Source organism: Canis aureus, chromosome 2 (genome assembly GCF_053574225.1).
Source record: "Canis aureus isolate CA01 chromosome 2, VMU_Caureus_v.1.0, whole genome shotgun sequence".
NCBI classification, from domain to species: Eukaryota; Metazoa; Chordata; class Mammalia; order Carnivora; family Canidae; genus Canis; species Canis aureus.
The window spans coordinates 20,243,875-20,260,458 of record NC_135612.1 but is presented as its reverse complement, the minus strand read 5'-3'; the positions used below and the strand labels follow the sequence as shown (position 1 = coordinate 20,260,458).

Below are 16,584 nucleotides of genomic sequence, written 5' to 3'. Positions count from 1 at the left end.
CTAAAACAGAAAAAGTATGAGTCAGGAGTCCTGAGTTTTACTTTCCTTCTTTTTTTTTCTTCCTTTTAACTGACAGTTGTCAAGTTAATTGTACACCATCTGATTTATAGAGATAAAGTTGTGTTTTTAGAGATCATAAAACTTCTGATTAATCACACAGCTTGCCATGTCAATTATTAATAGACTAGCAACAGTTCAGAATTTTCCTGGTACTACCAACATCATTTATAAAGAGCTGGGTACCTAAGTGTCTCTCATTAATGGAAAGTTCAGCAGAGCTCATCTTTATTAAAGACAGAATTCACATACAAATAAAGCAAAATCTGCGACATCAAGCTAAGGAATTCAAAGCTGAGATAACACTCCATCTTTAATTCATGCAATTGGGGAAAATAAATAAAACAACATGAGTTAAAAAGGGGGTGTCAGTCTTAACAATTTAAACTCCTTGGCTCTTATCAATGTGTAACAAATGTAACATTTAAAATTAGTTTCTGAGGCACTGAAGATTTTCACTTAAAATCAAACTAAGAGAGCTACTATTTTCTGATACATCTATGATACACTGCAGCTCTGTAAATATTTATTAAAGTTATAGTGGTATAATATAACAAATAAACATATGGTTACAGCTTATTATGTGGTATAATGTTTGAATATTAAAATGAATATTTTGACACAAGATGATAATATATACATTTACAATCTTGGGGAATTTATAATTGGTGGGGCCACCTGTCCTCCTACTATGGATCTACGCCATCATTTTTACCCAGAATAAGTACCCTTGGGGAGGGTTCTTAAAATAATACTACAAAGAATGTTACAATACATTACAATAATACTTTTATTCACTAACTTAATTTCCTGTTTTAGGCTGTTTTGTTAGCATTATCTCAACCACAATAATATTCTTCCGGGTGATAACTGTTTGCTGCATTATGATCTGTTTCTGCTTTGATCTCCACATATCCTTGAGCTTTTGAGAATAATTTGAGTGTCTTGCATCATAATCCACATATTTTTCATAAAAATTCACTTATGTAGAGAAAGGTGTCAGATGAAGAAAATATTATCTGATGTTTTTCAAAATTTACCTGTCTATTTTTCTGCAAGGCACAATGGGAATATTCTTACATAAACCCTTAATTTAAAATCTTATATTATCAATAATTTATAGTCTTATTTAGACAGTAGGTTTTTCAATGTGCACCCAACTCTCTTAGCCATTAAATCATATTGTAAAAATTATAGTTGTTTTGATGTGCAGATTTTTGACAACAGAACGCAAGGGCTAGGAGAGGCCTATCAACTGTCATTACAATCCATCTGGCACATACATGTGTGCTAAATATTCTTATGAAGCTTTCGAGGGTAGATACTGTGTTTGGTTTATAAAAATTCAAACATCAATTACAGTTTATTGAAAGATCTCCACAAATGTTAACTCATTATCTCTCACACGTCTTCCATGAAGATTTTAGGGAAACATTATGCCAGGTCTCAAATCAGCATGGCCAGGCATGAAGGTCCACACCTCTAGCCTCCTATCAGCGAAGGGGTGGGGGTGGGGGTACTTTCCCTGTCCAGGCTTTCCCACACTTGTAAAGTGAGAGATCCAGAATAGATCTCACTCACTCACATGCAAAGACAGCAGTTAGAGTTAACATGGAAATAAATTAGGGTAGAGAAATTAAAAAACTGGGCTGTAGGAAAACTTGAAATATGACAATATGGCTAAAATATTGATATTTCTAGATGTCAGATTTTAGAGTGGGAATGTTTATTAGTCAATAAAGCAATGATTAGTTTTTGGGTTAAAAAATCATTAGACCAAGAGCTCATTTTGTACCTAAAGAATTATATAAACTGTTAAGCAAACAAAGCAAGTGGCATGAAGTCATAAAGGAAACAGAAGTGAAGGGGGCGGGAAACAGTGGCTCATTTTCTCCTTATAAATTCTTCTTGTATCTGACTACATTATCTCTCAATGCACATCACTAGTATCTAAGTAATGAAGTATCTCTAATGTCAAAGGGTATATTATAGTCTTACTTCAAGTTGAATTGTATTATTTAAAAAAGGGGGCATTTTGAGATACATAAATACAAAACTCAAGGGCAAATTAATAGTGAGTTCCAAATTCCCATAATCACATAACTAGAACATTGAAAAAATTGTTCAAATATATTATCCTCCACTGAGAGCGTGTAGAACACATTTCTGCCAAGAACAGATGATTACGGTAGAATTATAAGGCTCTGAGGATGGATGTGATGGCATAAACTTAAATACTATCATGTGAATGTGGAACTATAAGAGTAGTCTTATCTTTATTATATTAAAAATCTACAGCTGTTTAAGGATGACAAAGGAAATACTGTTAGATTCAGCTCAGTCTGTCTTCATCGTAGCAATAAATAGTCGGTATAAACTAAAGGGACTGCTAACTGGATAAATAATCATTATTCCTTCAGGCGTTTTTCTAGAAAAATCAGAATCTCTGCCTCTGGCCTTTGAAAGCTTCTCTGATCTTCTACAAATGTTATTGGTCAGGTAACGTAGACACTTAAATCATTATTCTTTTACAGGGGCTAGAAGTCCTGGCTGCATATATTTTAAGTGTCTTGCAGCTGACTGTGTTGTGAAAAGATTTATTCAGTATGTCAAGATAAGGCAAGAGATCTACTGAAACCAGCTTCTCCTGCTACGTATCTAAAGAGACTCTTCCCTCAGAGAACTCGGTAAATCTTGAGTGAGTCTGTATACTGAATTCAACTTTCCATGTGAGAGTGACACTTCTGGGGTAGATCAATTGACTGCAGAGGCTTCTGGGATGTCTTCACAAGGCAGCGATTGTCATGCAGTGAGCTGAGAACAGCCGTTTCTTAGAGAAGTAATTAGATTGACAGAAGGTGACATACTCCAAACAATAAATGGGGAAAGGAGTCCAGACAGGTAAGCCAAAAACCACGTGGAATCTCCCCTCCCAGACATGTGGACATATGGACTCTGCATTATTACATTTGTTCATCAGGAAAACTTGAAATACATATAAACTGACGATGATAGGTGACAGGTGCTTCAAAAATTCTAATGAAATAGATGTAGGGAACAGATTCTATTTCGTTACTGAAAGGAATATAAATGAAAAGAATGCCACATGGAGCTCTCATTTCTCGTCTTAGGCATTATGTTCTCAACTACAAAATCCCTTCTGTATACAATGGTTAAAACTAGCTTCCCTTTCTTAATTATTTCTTGTTAGTAAAAAAGAAATAACCAAATTATTATTGGCCTTTTTCAATTAAATGAAGCTATATGGTTTATATTGTTGCTATTTACATAAAATTGAGCTTCTTTTAGAGGGTCGCCATCACCGATTAAACCTTCCAACCATTCAACTTCTTTCCATCTCGGCAATCTTAGCCCTCAAGAATATCTATTTTCATCGTCTTTCTTTTCCTGTAGCTATGCACTGCACAGCAGCAATTTCAAATCTTTTTGCAAAACCCCCCAAAATACCCATTAATTTTTCTTAAAATCCAAATAATCAACCTTTCTTGCACAGCTAGCATTACCCTTCCTTCAGAGGGTTGATGTGTCAAGCACACATGCAGGAATTATCTCTATTAGTTGCATGAATGTCATGTTCACATAAAAGCCAAGGGAAAAAGGCATCAACTTAAAAAAAAGGTAGTTTCCTTTTCTTTAATATTAAATCATTTTTTTGTGCTTGTCTTTCACAGCTTTATGAAAATAAGTGTCTGCTCTTAACAAGCTGAATAATCTTTAAAGAGCAGTAATTCCACATAGGAAAAGGAAATGCAGTTGAAATGGATACTGCCTGTAAGCGAAGTTTCTGAGAATATTTCATAAACATCCCCCCATAGCTGCTACCACACTGCTGCTTTGTCCCTCCAGCCCTGGGGAGTGGCCGCCCTAAGGAATGACTTCTTTCACTTAAAATATTGTCAGCAAGCAATTACTGAAAACCTATTCTACACAGATACTGTTTGGTGCCCTTATGCTTTAGAAAAGCAGGCAATACAAATTTAAATGACTAACCTCTGAACTGGCCTAAAATATCTTATGTGGCGTTTTTGGTGTGTGATTTCTAGCACAGATTACTTAGGCTGGGGGAAGATTAGGTGCCAAGAAATCTCTCCATAGGTTTTAATTACCCAAACTGTAAGCATTGTCTGCACTATCTTTCCCGTTCCATAGTTCTTTGTTCTTAATATAGAAATGAAAAGACACATTAAAATACTGCAAATTTACTACAATCGGTAGATAGACTTTAATTAGACAAGCAAATCATATCTAGTACAGACTATAAAAAACTAAATTTTATCCCAAATTATTCATTTGTGGTGAAAATTTTAATAAAAAATATAAACCTTAACACTGTATTTCCTCCAGGTTATTAGTGCTTATTCTAACCAGATATTAACTCCTACTGAGGAAAAGGCTGGGAAGAGCTGGAGATTTTCACTGTTTAATTTTATTCCCTTTTTCAAAAGATAATCTTAATATTGGACTTGAAACATTTTTTGCCAAACAATTTTCCATCTTTAAATAATGGAAATAAAAGACACTAATTAAAGATTTGAAAGTTTTTAAATGTATAGAACATAAACACCCACCCATACCTTTTAGTGGCCATGAATTTCATATAAACATTCAGATGCTGATAGTTCCTATAATTACTGGTACTCTAAATCCTGGACTAGACCACCAAGGATCATCTGGCCCTTCTTCATGTCTTCCAGGGGTGGGGATTATGGTGCATAAGCAACTGGCCTTTCATACTTCATGTTCTTGCTCAAGCTGGGCTTCTGAAATGAGCCCACTAGTATCTGTTCCCTGGAGTTGGATGGTCTTTCTTCAAGGCAGAGCTTACACATCACCTCCTCTTTGTAGACTTCTCTGATAACCAGGGCTGAATTAGTTTCTCCCTCATTTAGGTACTCATTTATTGTATACATTTTTCTATTGGAGCCTTTATCACACATTATTACTTATGTTTTGTCTCTCTCAGTAGTTTATGAAGCAATTCATCAAGCACTTTCCTTTATTCGCTTTTGGAGTTTCAATATAGAACAGAGCCTGACACACTTGTAGGTGCTCAAAAAATGGGCTTGCTGAATACACAGAAGGCACATCTTCACTTTAATGTTAGCGTATGCAGAGGTTTCAAGACTGGACTAAAGCTGTCTGGCTGGCTGGAGGCAGAAATGATAGTGGGATTCAGATCTCTTGATATATATTTACTAAGTGCTACTATGAATCAGGTGTTGTCCTCTGGATGCAAAGATGCATTCCCAGAGATATGATGAAGAACAACTGTGTTTTTCTTTCCATGAGTGAACTGGAGGCCAGGGATCGTTTACTAGCCATTTTGTATCAGCAGGACTTAGCACAGGGCCTGGCACATGGTAGAAGCCTAATAAATGTCTGCAGCATTAATGAGAGATGGAATGGATGGATGAACACAACAGGAAAGAATGCTCAGATGTCAGAGGGAGAAAGCATAGTCTCCCTGTAGTATTTCTGCAACTACAATTTTTCACCATTTTATATTATTTCACATTATGTTAAAACTCAATTATTATCTTGCTCTTTTTTTTTTAAAGATTTTATTTATTTATTCACGAGAGACACAGAGAGAGGCAGAGACACAGGCAGAGGGAGAAGCAGGCTCCATGCAGGGAGCCTGACGTGGGACTCGATCCCGGGTCTCCAGGATCACGCCCTGGGCCGAAGGCAGTGCTAAACTGCTGAGCCACCCGGGCTGCCCTATTGTGCTCTTTTTAAGTAACTATTATAAATTGACTATTTTTTGAATGTATCATTTTAAAGTCAGAAAGCAATGTAGTATGAAATTGATTATAACTCAAGATTTATATCATTGAATACTTAAAAGTTGGGGTACCGGTCTAGATATGGAATGTCAGAAGTAGCTAGGCATTCACGAAATCTTTAAGGTCAAAAAGCCTTGATCATACAATCTTGGCCATGAAATGAGTAGCAGGAAAGAGGGCACAGGATTCAGCATGGCAGAAGGAAAACGGGAGTGGTGTTTTAGGCAGAATGTGTAAAGGTAGTAAAGGAAAACAGAGACCTTATTTTAAAGAGCATGGAGAAACCTCTGTGAATGTGAGTCAGACACTATAAATCTGAAATAAGCATGTTTTAAAATTCTTGGGCCAAGTTCATCCTTTTCCCCATTTTTGGATGCTAGTCTACTGCTCCACTATTCTCCTGGGCTTTGACATTGGTCTTATTCTGGGCCAACCTTAGCCTGGAGGATTCATGGAAAATCAGGGTGATTCTAGGGCCAATTGGATGATTCAGGCTGCCTCAGGATAGGTCAGTGGGTTGATGTTTTTGTTAAGAATTCTTCCCCCACACCTCTTCTGGAACCTGGACAAGGCATGCATCACAAGACTGGCCTGGAACAGGACCGAGATGGGGAAGTTTGGCACACTTGGCCATGACATACTCCCTGACGTTCTGAATCCAGGCGAGATCTAAAGTAAAATACTAAGCAGGGAACATTTAACATATAATGATGGAAATGCATGCTAAAATATGCAGTTAATCCTAATAATCTCTATAAAGCAAGCTAAAAAAATAAAAGATGAGATAAAAAAATAAAAAGCCGGAATATGAACGATAAAACTGGAAGTGGGTTTGAAGAATGAATGATGTTAGTGGCTTCTTAAATAAGGAAGGAAAAGATAGGACAGAAATAATAAATTAAACAAAGGTTGCGAAAGAGAAGAGAGGAGTAAATTAACAAATATCAGGAAGCAGGATTTTAAAAAGTCTAAAATATAAATGTAACTTCATCTACTAACCTTTTTCAACTATGGGATTTTACTTGCAAATAGGGTTACAGGGATGAAAAAGGCAGATTATTGGGAGCACTGATTCTTTAAAAACAACACACTGAAGCATCTTTTTAAAACCATTAGTGCCTTATTTTTACAAAAGAAGATGTATATGTATAAGTATAGATTAAATTATCATTTTTGATTCCATGTAGGTTCTTCTCTAGTTGTCAAGTTTTTTTTTTTTTTTTTTTAATTGAAGCTGGGTCAGTACATGATTAGTCATGATGTGGGAGTGGCCCACACTGCCTGTATTTATCATCAGCTCAGGACTACCATTCTCTGCTACCATGCTTCCTCATTTCTACAGGATTCCCATGATCTCTTTTTCTCATGTATTTTCCCATTCATTCTGTTGATTGTAACCTAGCCCTTTATCCATTCCCCTCCCATCTTTCCTTTCCTAGCAAACAACACAACCTAGTTGTTCAAACTGGGAACCCAGAAGTCACTCTTGACTCTATTACTATTTTTTTCTGTGTGGTCTCCCACCCTTAATCTGTTTGTCCTCTGATCTCACCTTCTAGCCAATCATCCTTCCCACTTTCAGCAGGGTCTCATTATTTTTACAAATCTAATTTTATCACTGTTCTCCTTATAAACACCTGGCGGTTTCCAGCAGCCACACCACTAGTTTTCACAGCCAGCCCTCCTCTTCTCCAGCCTCATTTCCTCCCTTCTCCCCCAGCACTCCAGGTTCCTCCCGGGGGGAAATTCCTATCACTTCCCAAGTCAGTAGGTCCTGCAGGTCAGCTATTACCTAATGGCATCACTTGCTCCATGAAGCTCTTTCCTAGCTCTTCTAGGCACGTAGGGACTCTCTTCTCTGTGCCCCTAAAGTCCATGACTTTTCGTGTGTGTTTAAAAATAGGCGGTATATTATATTCTAATCTATCTTCTAACATGTCTGCTTCACCATTAGACAGTGAATTCTGTAAGGACTGGGTATCTCTGGTTCCTGCCACAGGGCTGGGTTAATACATGTGGGCTCAAGAAAGGTTCTCAGTAACTGTTCACTGGATAAATGAATAAGCAAACAAACTTGACAGTCATACTTTCTAACACTGACAGATGAACTGAAATGTGTTGGGTGTTCTCCTAAGATGACAACGATATTTATTTGTTTTAATAAGATTAAGTAAAAAATGCAAGGAATACAAGTTCTAGTAAGTTAAAGCAAGCTCTATAATCACTTCATGATTGTGGCAATAGAATATTTCTGTGGTAGTGGAAACAGTGGAGGTGACACAGACTAATTTATATGAGGTGCAAATGGTTGATTTTTTTCTTTTTACAGTTGCTCAGAGTCCTGAGTGTGATGAACTATTCCTTTCCAGCTCCTGGGCCTCCTGTGGGTATCTATGCTTTTGGTTACTGCCAGGAGGACATAAACATACTGAGAAAGTACCACAAGAAGTGCTTTTGTGCATTCTCTTTTCTGTTCCTAGATTCTCCTTCAGAAACAAGGGCATTACCTTTGATGTAATTTAAAGAATCTGTTAGGATCTGTAGTTTATCACTAGTTTATCTGAAAAGCAGAGTGTACACAGAGCATTCACTAAAGGGAACACAAAATAAGATTTGAGGGTCGCAACTGACTGACTTGCATCATGACAATTTTGACCATACCTGAGAATTGTACTTGAGAGACCCTAACCCTCATTTCTGAGACAGCCAGGGACCCCCAGATGAAGGTTAAGTTGCTTGCTTTCCTAAGACCTCTCTCCGACCCCTGGGCCTCTGCCAGGAAGGCTTGACCCTAGTCTACCTCTCTCCTGGGCCATCCTTTGGCCTGATGGGAAACCCTCTCTTTGCCATTCACTCTTGGTGATTTGGGTTATTCTATAGGGATTGGACAGCAACAATGGCAGAGGGCCTCTTATTCCTTGCCTTCCCAGCCAGTACACTCTGTAAATCTGCCCTGTGAAAACTAGGCTATAGGGCAATTCTAGGGTTTTGTCTGAGTCTGAGCCTGAATCATCTGAGAGTGGTACTGACAACTGTGTTAGCAATGCTGCTCAACACCCATATTGCCCTGACACATTAACATGAGGCATCAGGGCCTCAGAACATTGCTGGGATTGTGTGAGAACAATATATATACACCATGGCTACTGTGGCTGCCAGTGGAAGGAAGAGTCTCAGTGCATTGGAACAAACCTCCACAAGAGTATAAACCTTGTCTTTTTCACCTCTGTATCTACTGCAACTTGAATGTGTCCACTGCATGGATGATATCCAATAAATACTGCTGTTGCTAATTAAAGAATAATGGAATCCAAGGCTGCAGTGATAGAGGTTCTTATTTAAGATGGAATCACAATGGAAGCTGAAAACATAGAAGGAACAGTTTGCTCAATTTGTGCTCAGAGTGTAGGCTGCTTTTGCCCCTACAATCCATTCTCTCTAACCCGACCTTTCCCCAGCCTCATAGGTAAATTTAAATGATAGAAGGAAAGAATCCTGTGGATTGGAGAGGTAGGAGAATTACTATGTCTCTCTTTTAGGATTCTCCAGACCTTTGTAACTAACATTTATTTCATAATGTTGCTCTCTGTATTCTTCCTTTTGTCTCATTTTCTATACTTTAAGATCCCTGTAAATAAGAAGTATCTCTTGAGAGCTTCCTATCCTTAGTAACTAGTGCAGTATTTGACAGTAGAATATTGCAACAAATTGGTTGGTTCCTCTGGACAGCCAAGGACAGCCTGATGACATATAATACCGAGGCTCAGAAATACTAAGCCAAAGTTAGGAGGATCCAAGATTTCCTTTTCCTTTAACACTGCATCTTTTCTCTCTTCTTTCAACATCAGTAATGTTTGTTACATCTGCCAAAGGCTAGCAGCCTTAGTCTCTAGCCTTACTATTTGTTTCTTTTGATGTAAAATCTTGTGGGATTTGGTTAAGGCAGTACTAATATTTTCATTTCTTGGGCCGATACACTGGAAAACTTTCTGTTTAATGAAAAGTGCCCATGATACAATGGGTGAGATGGTTACTGATCAGGGGCTGGGTCAGTTAGACTAATAGAGAGAAGAACACTATGGGGCTCTATCAGAGCTGGTCTATGAACATGAAACCAGGCCAGAAACCAGGCTGGAAGTCGAGATCTGGGGAAGAAAGACTTCTTTTGGGTTCAGAGGGTTGTCCTAGAAGTAGATAGAGGCTGTTGTACTGGATGTTAGATTTAAAGGATGTGGTCAATTGGTCAGGGAACAAACTTCTATCCACACTCAGAACAGGCAATAAGAAAGTCCCTTAGATAAAATCTCCAAAATGCTCGTAGGACACTTACAATGCCCTCTTCTTTCTTTTCTGCAAATAAATTTATATTGGTGATATGTTTTATCTCTTCCTCCACATTAAAAACTACTTGTGGGGAAGAACGGTGTCTAATCTATTTATCCTCTACAGCTTATATGTCATTACCATAAATCTTATATGTGAATTGTTAATAAGTTGTGGATTTTATGCTTAGTTGCCCTGGGTAGGGGTCCAGTGGAAGAAAGTTTGTTACAACTGTACCTTTTAATAATCAAGGAGCATTTGGTAAGTAAAAGGTGCTTAAAAATTAAAGTGCTTCAAACTCCTTCGGGTTGTTGCTCAGTTTCAGTTCTCCATTTGAGGCTTTTGCTGTATTGACAAAGCACACGACACCATTCTAGTCACTGTCTGTATTTAAACCAGCCCTCTCTGGAATCTTAACACAGCTGTGCTTTCTGGAGGGCCACTGTGTGCCTTCCTCAGTCTCCACATGACTGAGCTCATTGAGGGCAGGGGCTCCAACTTCTACCTATCCCTATGACCAAGGAGAGCATCAGTCCCTTAGAATTTCATGAATTAATGGGAATTTTGGGTCCATTAATCAAAGGGCCTCTATTTGCTCTCCTAGCAATGTAGTTATTTCCGATGGTACCAGAAATATAACCAGAGCATCTATAGGACAGACATCAAAAGTGCCAGTAACATTTTAGCAGTAGGACCCTTCATTCAACTTGCCCTCTGGTTTCCTGACTCATTCATTTTTTTGGGGGGTGGTTGCTGTCTCCTGGACTCACATTAGAGGTTCTGCTATTTTATAATATTGATATAAAAGGTCTTTTTTTCGCAGAAGACAAAAACAGACATTTTTCCAAAGACAGCATGGAGATGGCCAATAGACACATGAAAAAATACTTAACATCACTCCTCACCAGGAAATGCAAACCAAAGCCAAATTATGGAAGTAGCCCATGCCTACTGATAGATGAAGGGATAAAGAAGATGTAGTGCATATAGAATATTACTCAGCCATAAAAAAGAATGAGATCTTGCCATTTGCAATAATATGGATGGATATAGAGTATAATGCTAAGTGAAATAAGTCAAAGAAAGACAAATATCATATGATCTCACTCATATGTGGAATTTGAGAAACAAAACAAATGAACAAAGAAAAAAGAGACAAATAAAAAACCCCACTCTTAACTATAGAGTACAAACTGATAGTTACTAGAGGGGTGGTGGTAGGCGGGGTGGGGTGGGGGATAGGTAAAACAAGTGATGGGGATTAAGAGTACACTTAGCATGCTGAGCACTGAGTAATGTATAGAATTGTTGAGTCACTACATTTTACACCTGAAACTAATATAATGTATGTTAACTATGCTAGAATTAAAAAGAATAGTCTTTTCTTACCAGCATAGGCAATAATGAATTAAGTATGATCATTAAAAATAAATGGGACACAAACTATCTACAAAGCAGATTCTTGGGCAGCCCGGGTGGCTCAGCGGTTTAGCGCCGCCTTCAGCCCAGGGTATAATCCTGGAGACCCGGGATCGAGTCCCACGTCAGGCTCCCTGCATGGAGCCTGCTTCTCCCTCCTCCTGTGTCTCTGCCTCTCTCTGTGTGTCTCTCATAAATAAATAAAATCTTTAAAAAAAAAAAAAGCAGATTCTGAAAATACCTAATAAGCAGTCCATTATAGCAAACAGGGATCTGTCTTCCTAGATGAAATACTTTCAAAGAAAATGTAATTCATAAAAAATGTTTTGGAAGGGCCAGTATTATCAATATCAAATGCTGATGAAAGCCTACACAGGCTAAGCTACCATATTATTTTGTGTGTAGATTTAAATGTTTCTAAATTTATGTTTCCAAATTAAATTAACCAATAATTAAAATCAAACTCATTTCAATTTATTTTTCTTATTCTATGAATGCTATCCATATATGAATCCATGGTCCCAGAATCTTGGAGCAACTCATTTACAAAATCACATTTTCCACAACTTCATACATTATACAGATAAGTAACATTCTTAGGTTTTGCATTCAGTCATTTTGGATTTCATATGATGCCACAAAAGTTAGAGAGGGCACTAAAAATTGAAAAAAACAAAGTTATGGAGAGTATATGTTTAAGAAAAGGAAGGACAGGAAAGAGACAGAAAGAGAGGATAAAACCATGATAGATGGGGACGCCTGGGTGGCTAAGCAGTTTAGCGCCTGCCTTCGGCCCAGGCCATGATCCTGGAGACCCGGGATCGAGTCCTACATCGGGCTCCCTGCATGGAGCCTGCTTCTCCCTCTGCCTGTGTCTCTGCCAATCTCTGTGTCTCTTGTGAATAAATAAATAGTCTTAAAAAAAAACATGATAGATGATGGATAGATAGATACATGAATGGATATGGGGAGGGGGGAAAGGAATGAGAGAGAAAAGTTGAGGATCTGATGAAGGAGAGAGAGAAAAACTAATCCAGTGAGCACAGTTGATCCTCCTGCAGGTAAGTGGCCTCTGGTCACGCCTGGGCTCAGCACTTTACGATCTAATGCCAACCTTTAAACAGGCCATCGGCAATCTTGCTCATCTTGATACCCATTCCTGACAGCGCCTGGGCACCTGCTGTCTAACTCAAGGAGGTCAACCTACAGACTGCTCTGTCCTCCGGCCCCAGACAAGACTTTTCTGGAAAGTCTCTGTGGGTTTGGCCTCCTGGTCCCCGTGGCATTAACTACCTGCTTTTGTAGTCACAAGGGCTTCAATCATTTCAGGAATTATCACTGAAAATGTACTGCAACCTGATTTTTCAGTTTGGTATTTCAATTTCCATGCCTGATGAATTTCTCAGTGATTTTGTTAGTTCAGTGGTGAACTTAGATTTTTCATTTGCACAATAATTTCTTCCATATTATTCATTAGGTAATTATAAAAACAACATTTCCTCTTCTATGGCATGAAAAGGAAATTAAACCAGTCTTCCCACACTATCAAAATATTAATTTTCCCCTTAACTGAATCTGTTCCTCAGCAGTAACACCTCCCATTAATGGAGCATTTCCTATGTGCCAGGGACTGAGCCTGCAGCTTTGCATGAATCTCTTTTTAAATCCTCATAACTACTCTTCCCCATGACTGCCACAGACGAAGAAAAGTAGGTGCAAGGTGGTTACAGCACTTGCTAAAGTCCACCAAGTTAGTCAGCAATAGAACTGAGTTAATGAACTCATGCAGGAGCTCCAGGGTTTGCTTTGTCAGTTATTCCCCTACTCTGCCTCTGCAACTTGTCCAATTAAAAAGATTGCTTAAATTATGCCAATGTTTTCTTTGAATACTTTATTGTCAGATGCAATTGGTGAAATGTTTGACAAATCTTATTTTTTTCATATTAGTGATAGAATTCACTTTCTGACGGATAATTTTACCTAAAATGTCTTTCCTATTGTGTGACTGCAATATCCACTGACGAGAGGGGAAGGCCCCTTCTAATATTTAGGTTGTAGCTACCTAGTTAAAATAAAGTGTAGGTTGTTGAAAAGCTAAGGCAAAGAAAGGTTGCTTAATTTTTTCCACTCTTAAATTTTTAGGACTAGGAAAGGAGTCCTTTGCACTAACCTTTAGGCTGTATCTACCTGGATAAAATAAAGTGTAGGTCTGTCCCAGTAATTAAAATAGTACTAGCAAGAACTTTAAGTCTCTGTTAGTAAGAGAAAAAGTTTGCTTTGTATATTTTGGTGCCTATATTCTTCACTATACTCCTCAGCTCTTCACTTCAATTTGCTTGGGTATGTAAGACATGCCAAAGCTGGTTAGCATTTTTGCTGGAGTTGTGGGGGTAGGTAGGGGAAAAGAGAAGAAATACATGCTTTTATGGAGGAACTATTGTTTCTCTCTGGACAATACTATGGGATCATGAAGAGATCATGTGTGAACTATAAAAATTCTCCTTTTAAAATGTAGGTATAGCTCTTCATTTCTTTTGTTTTCTTTTTCTTTTTTTTAAGTTTTTTTTTTAAAGGTTTTATTTATTTACTCATGAGAGACAGAGAGAGACAGGCAGAGACACTTCTTCTCAGAGGGAGAAGCAGGCTCCATGCAGGGAGCCTGATGTGGGACTTGATCCCGGGGCTCCAGGATCACACCCTGGGCCAAAGGCAGGCGCCAAACCGCTGAGCCACCCAGGGATCCCATCTCTCTTTTGTTTTCAAAATGATATGGATAATACTGTGTTACTTTCTAGGCCAGAAGGGAGAAAAAGTGAAGGAAATGACTGTAAAAGTTCCCAATTTTTTTCAACAGTTACAAGGAAGACTGAGCAAGATGGGATCTTCTTAAGTGAAAATTTCCCAAAGTCCCAAGGAAAAAGGGGAAAACTGCAGGAGAGCTTCAAGAACCGCAAGACTTGGGTTTTTGCATCTTGTCAGAAAATCCACACTGTTAGTAAAAAGTGAGGGAAGGCCTGGCACAAACCTGACTCAGCAGAGAAATGCCACCCACAGTCCCTGACGCAGCTTCCGCAGTGGCTGAGCTGCCCTGTTTTCTCTGGAGGCTTCCCCAGCCTGGCCGATACATGAATCTCTTAGATGGGAAACTGAAGTTTTTGAAAATTGAAATTAAACAAAGTTGTATAACATTTAAAAGAAGTTTACAATTATGATACTTGGCTTTCCACATGGGTTTTAAGTCAATTTTCTGTTGAATAAATAATATTAACCACATATTAACCACCCAAGAGTTTTAAAATGCCCCAAACAGCCATCACCATCATTCTGAATAGAATCCCACTTCTTTTTCAAGACCACGGTTCAAAGATGAGGGGAAATGGTGCCATTAAAAGAGGAAGCAAACCATGGTTCAAAGTCTGTTTCCATGAGGTAATGCACCCTATTGACTACTGGCCAGAGGAATCCAATCTATACTGAGATGAAGGATGAAGTTAAGGCAGGTGGCTGGGAGAAGTTAGAACCTCTCCGCCCCCAACCTCCGCCTCCACCTTCTTGCATTGCTTTATTGCTGAAGCCAAAGGGACTGAGAGAAATCAATGAGTTTTGTTGATCTGACACAGGAACTTGTGCACAGGAACAGTGAGATGGAAGTTCTATATCTGAGTTCATCTGCTGGAAACTGCCAGTCTCACCTTAACTGCCTGTGTTATGTGTACATATCTTTGTGTACATGTGTGACCGAGCAAGTGTGTGTGTGTGCACATGCACAACATGAAGCTAAGATTTTTTTTTAAAGATTTTATTTATTTATTCATGAGAGATACAGAGAGAGAGGCAGAGACATAGGCAGAGGGAGAAGCAGGTTCCCTCTGGGGAGCCCGATATGGGACTCGATCCCAGGACCCCAAGGATCCTGATCTGAGCTGAAGGCAGACACTCAACCACTGAGCCACCCAGGTGCCCCCCATGAAGCTAAGAATTTTGAAAGGATCTTCAGAATTCTTTCTAGATAGATATAGTTCTGCATAGCTATCTTTATCTGTTTTCCTCCAGAAGGAAATATTTCAATTTCGTATTTGAGGCCCCAGAAAAGTTAGGTTGCTTTATTGTGATATGTCTGTAAACTGAATGATGGCTTCCAACAGAAAACAAATTTCTTTCCCTAATCATAACAAATTCTAACATGTGATTTATCATATTTTTCCTCTAATATAAATAAAATATCTCATATTTGTAGGAACTCAGTTGTGGAAAGCTCTAAGTTTCCCTTCTAATGTTGATCAGCAAGTACTTTGATCTCTGTAGCCAGACATCAGGTACAGAGTTCAGAACTATAAATTTGCTGTATCTCCTATCAATAAAAGTAGGGCTCTGATGGTCATCTTTCCTCAAACCACAGTTCATCTTTGCTAAATCTGTAGAGTGCAAAATAGGTGTGGTTCAGAACAGAGTCAAACAAACATCAGTGGTTCAGAAATGATATCCTTTCCCCAGTAGCAATATACATTGTGGGTATGTGACTAGAATATTTAAAACACCTGTTCACTTGGAACCAAGCCAAATGTATAATGCGTTAGTGTGTGCTTGGCTTATTTCCAAGAGCATGTATCCTTACTGCCATCAAAATACTGAGGGAGCTAGGGCAAAGATACAAGTTAGAAGCAATGTAAGATAGATACATTTTATTGTTAACAATATCATCACACTAGACACTGCTGGCTGGCTAGCATTTTAATAAAATCAGTTATTTGTTTTTGAGTCAGAGAAGAAACTGGCAGTGTAAGAACACTCTTGTCTTAGCTTTGCTAATTACTTTCATTGCCTTAAAATCTTAATCAACCTCCCCCTCCTCCTTCCCTTCCTCCCTTTCCCTCACCCTCCCTTTCATTGTAGAACTGTGCTCTTCCCTGGATACAGAGTAGTTCAAAGGCAACACCAGGGAATAAATTATATCCTAACTATATACCAGAGTTCACAA

General features: G+C 38.5%; 1 protein-coding gene across 16 annotated transcripts in view; it reads right to left on the bottom strand.

Moving 5' to 3' along the window:
• The window catches only part of MEF2C (myocyte enhancer factor 2C), a 169,149-nt gene that overhangs the window by 44,241 nt on the left and 108,324 nt on the right, over positions 1 to 16,584 (bottom strand). The window lies entirely within an intron of this gene.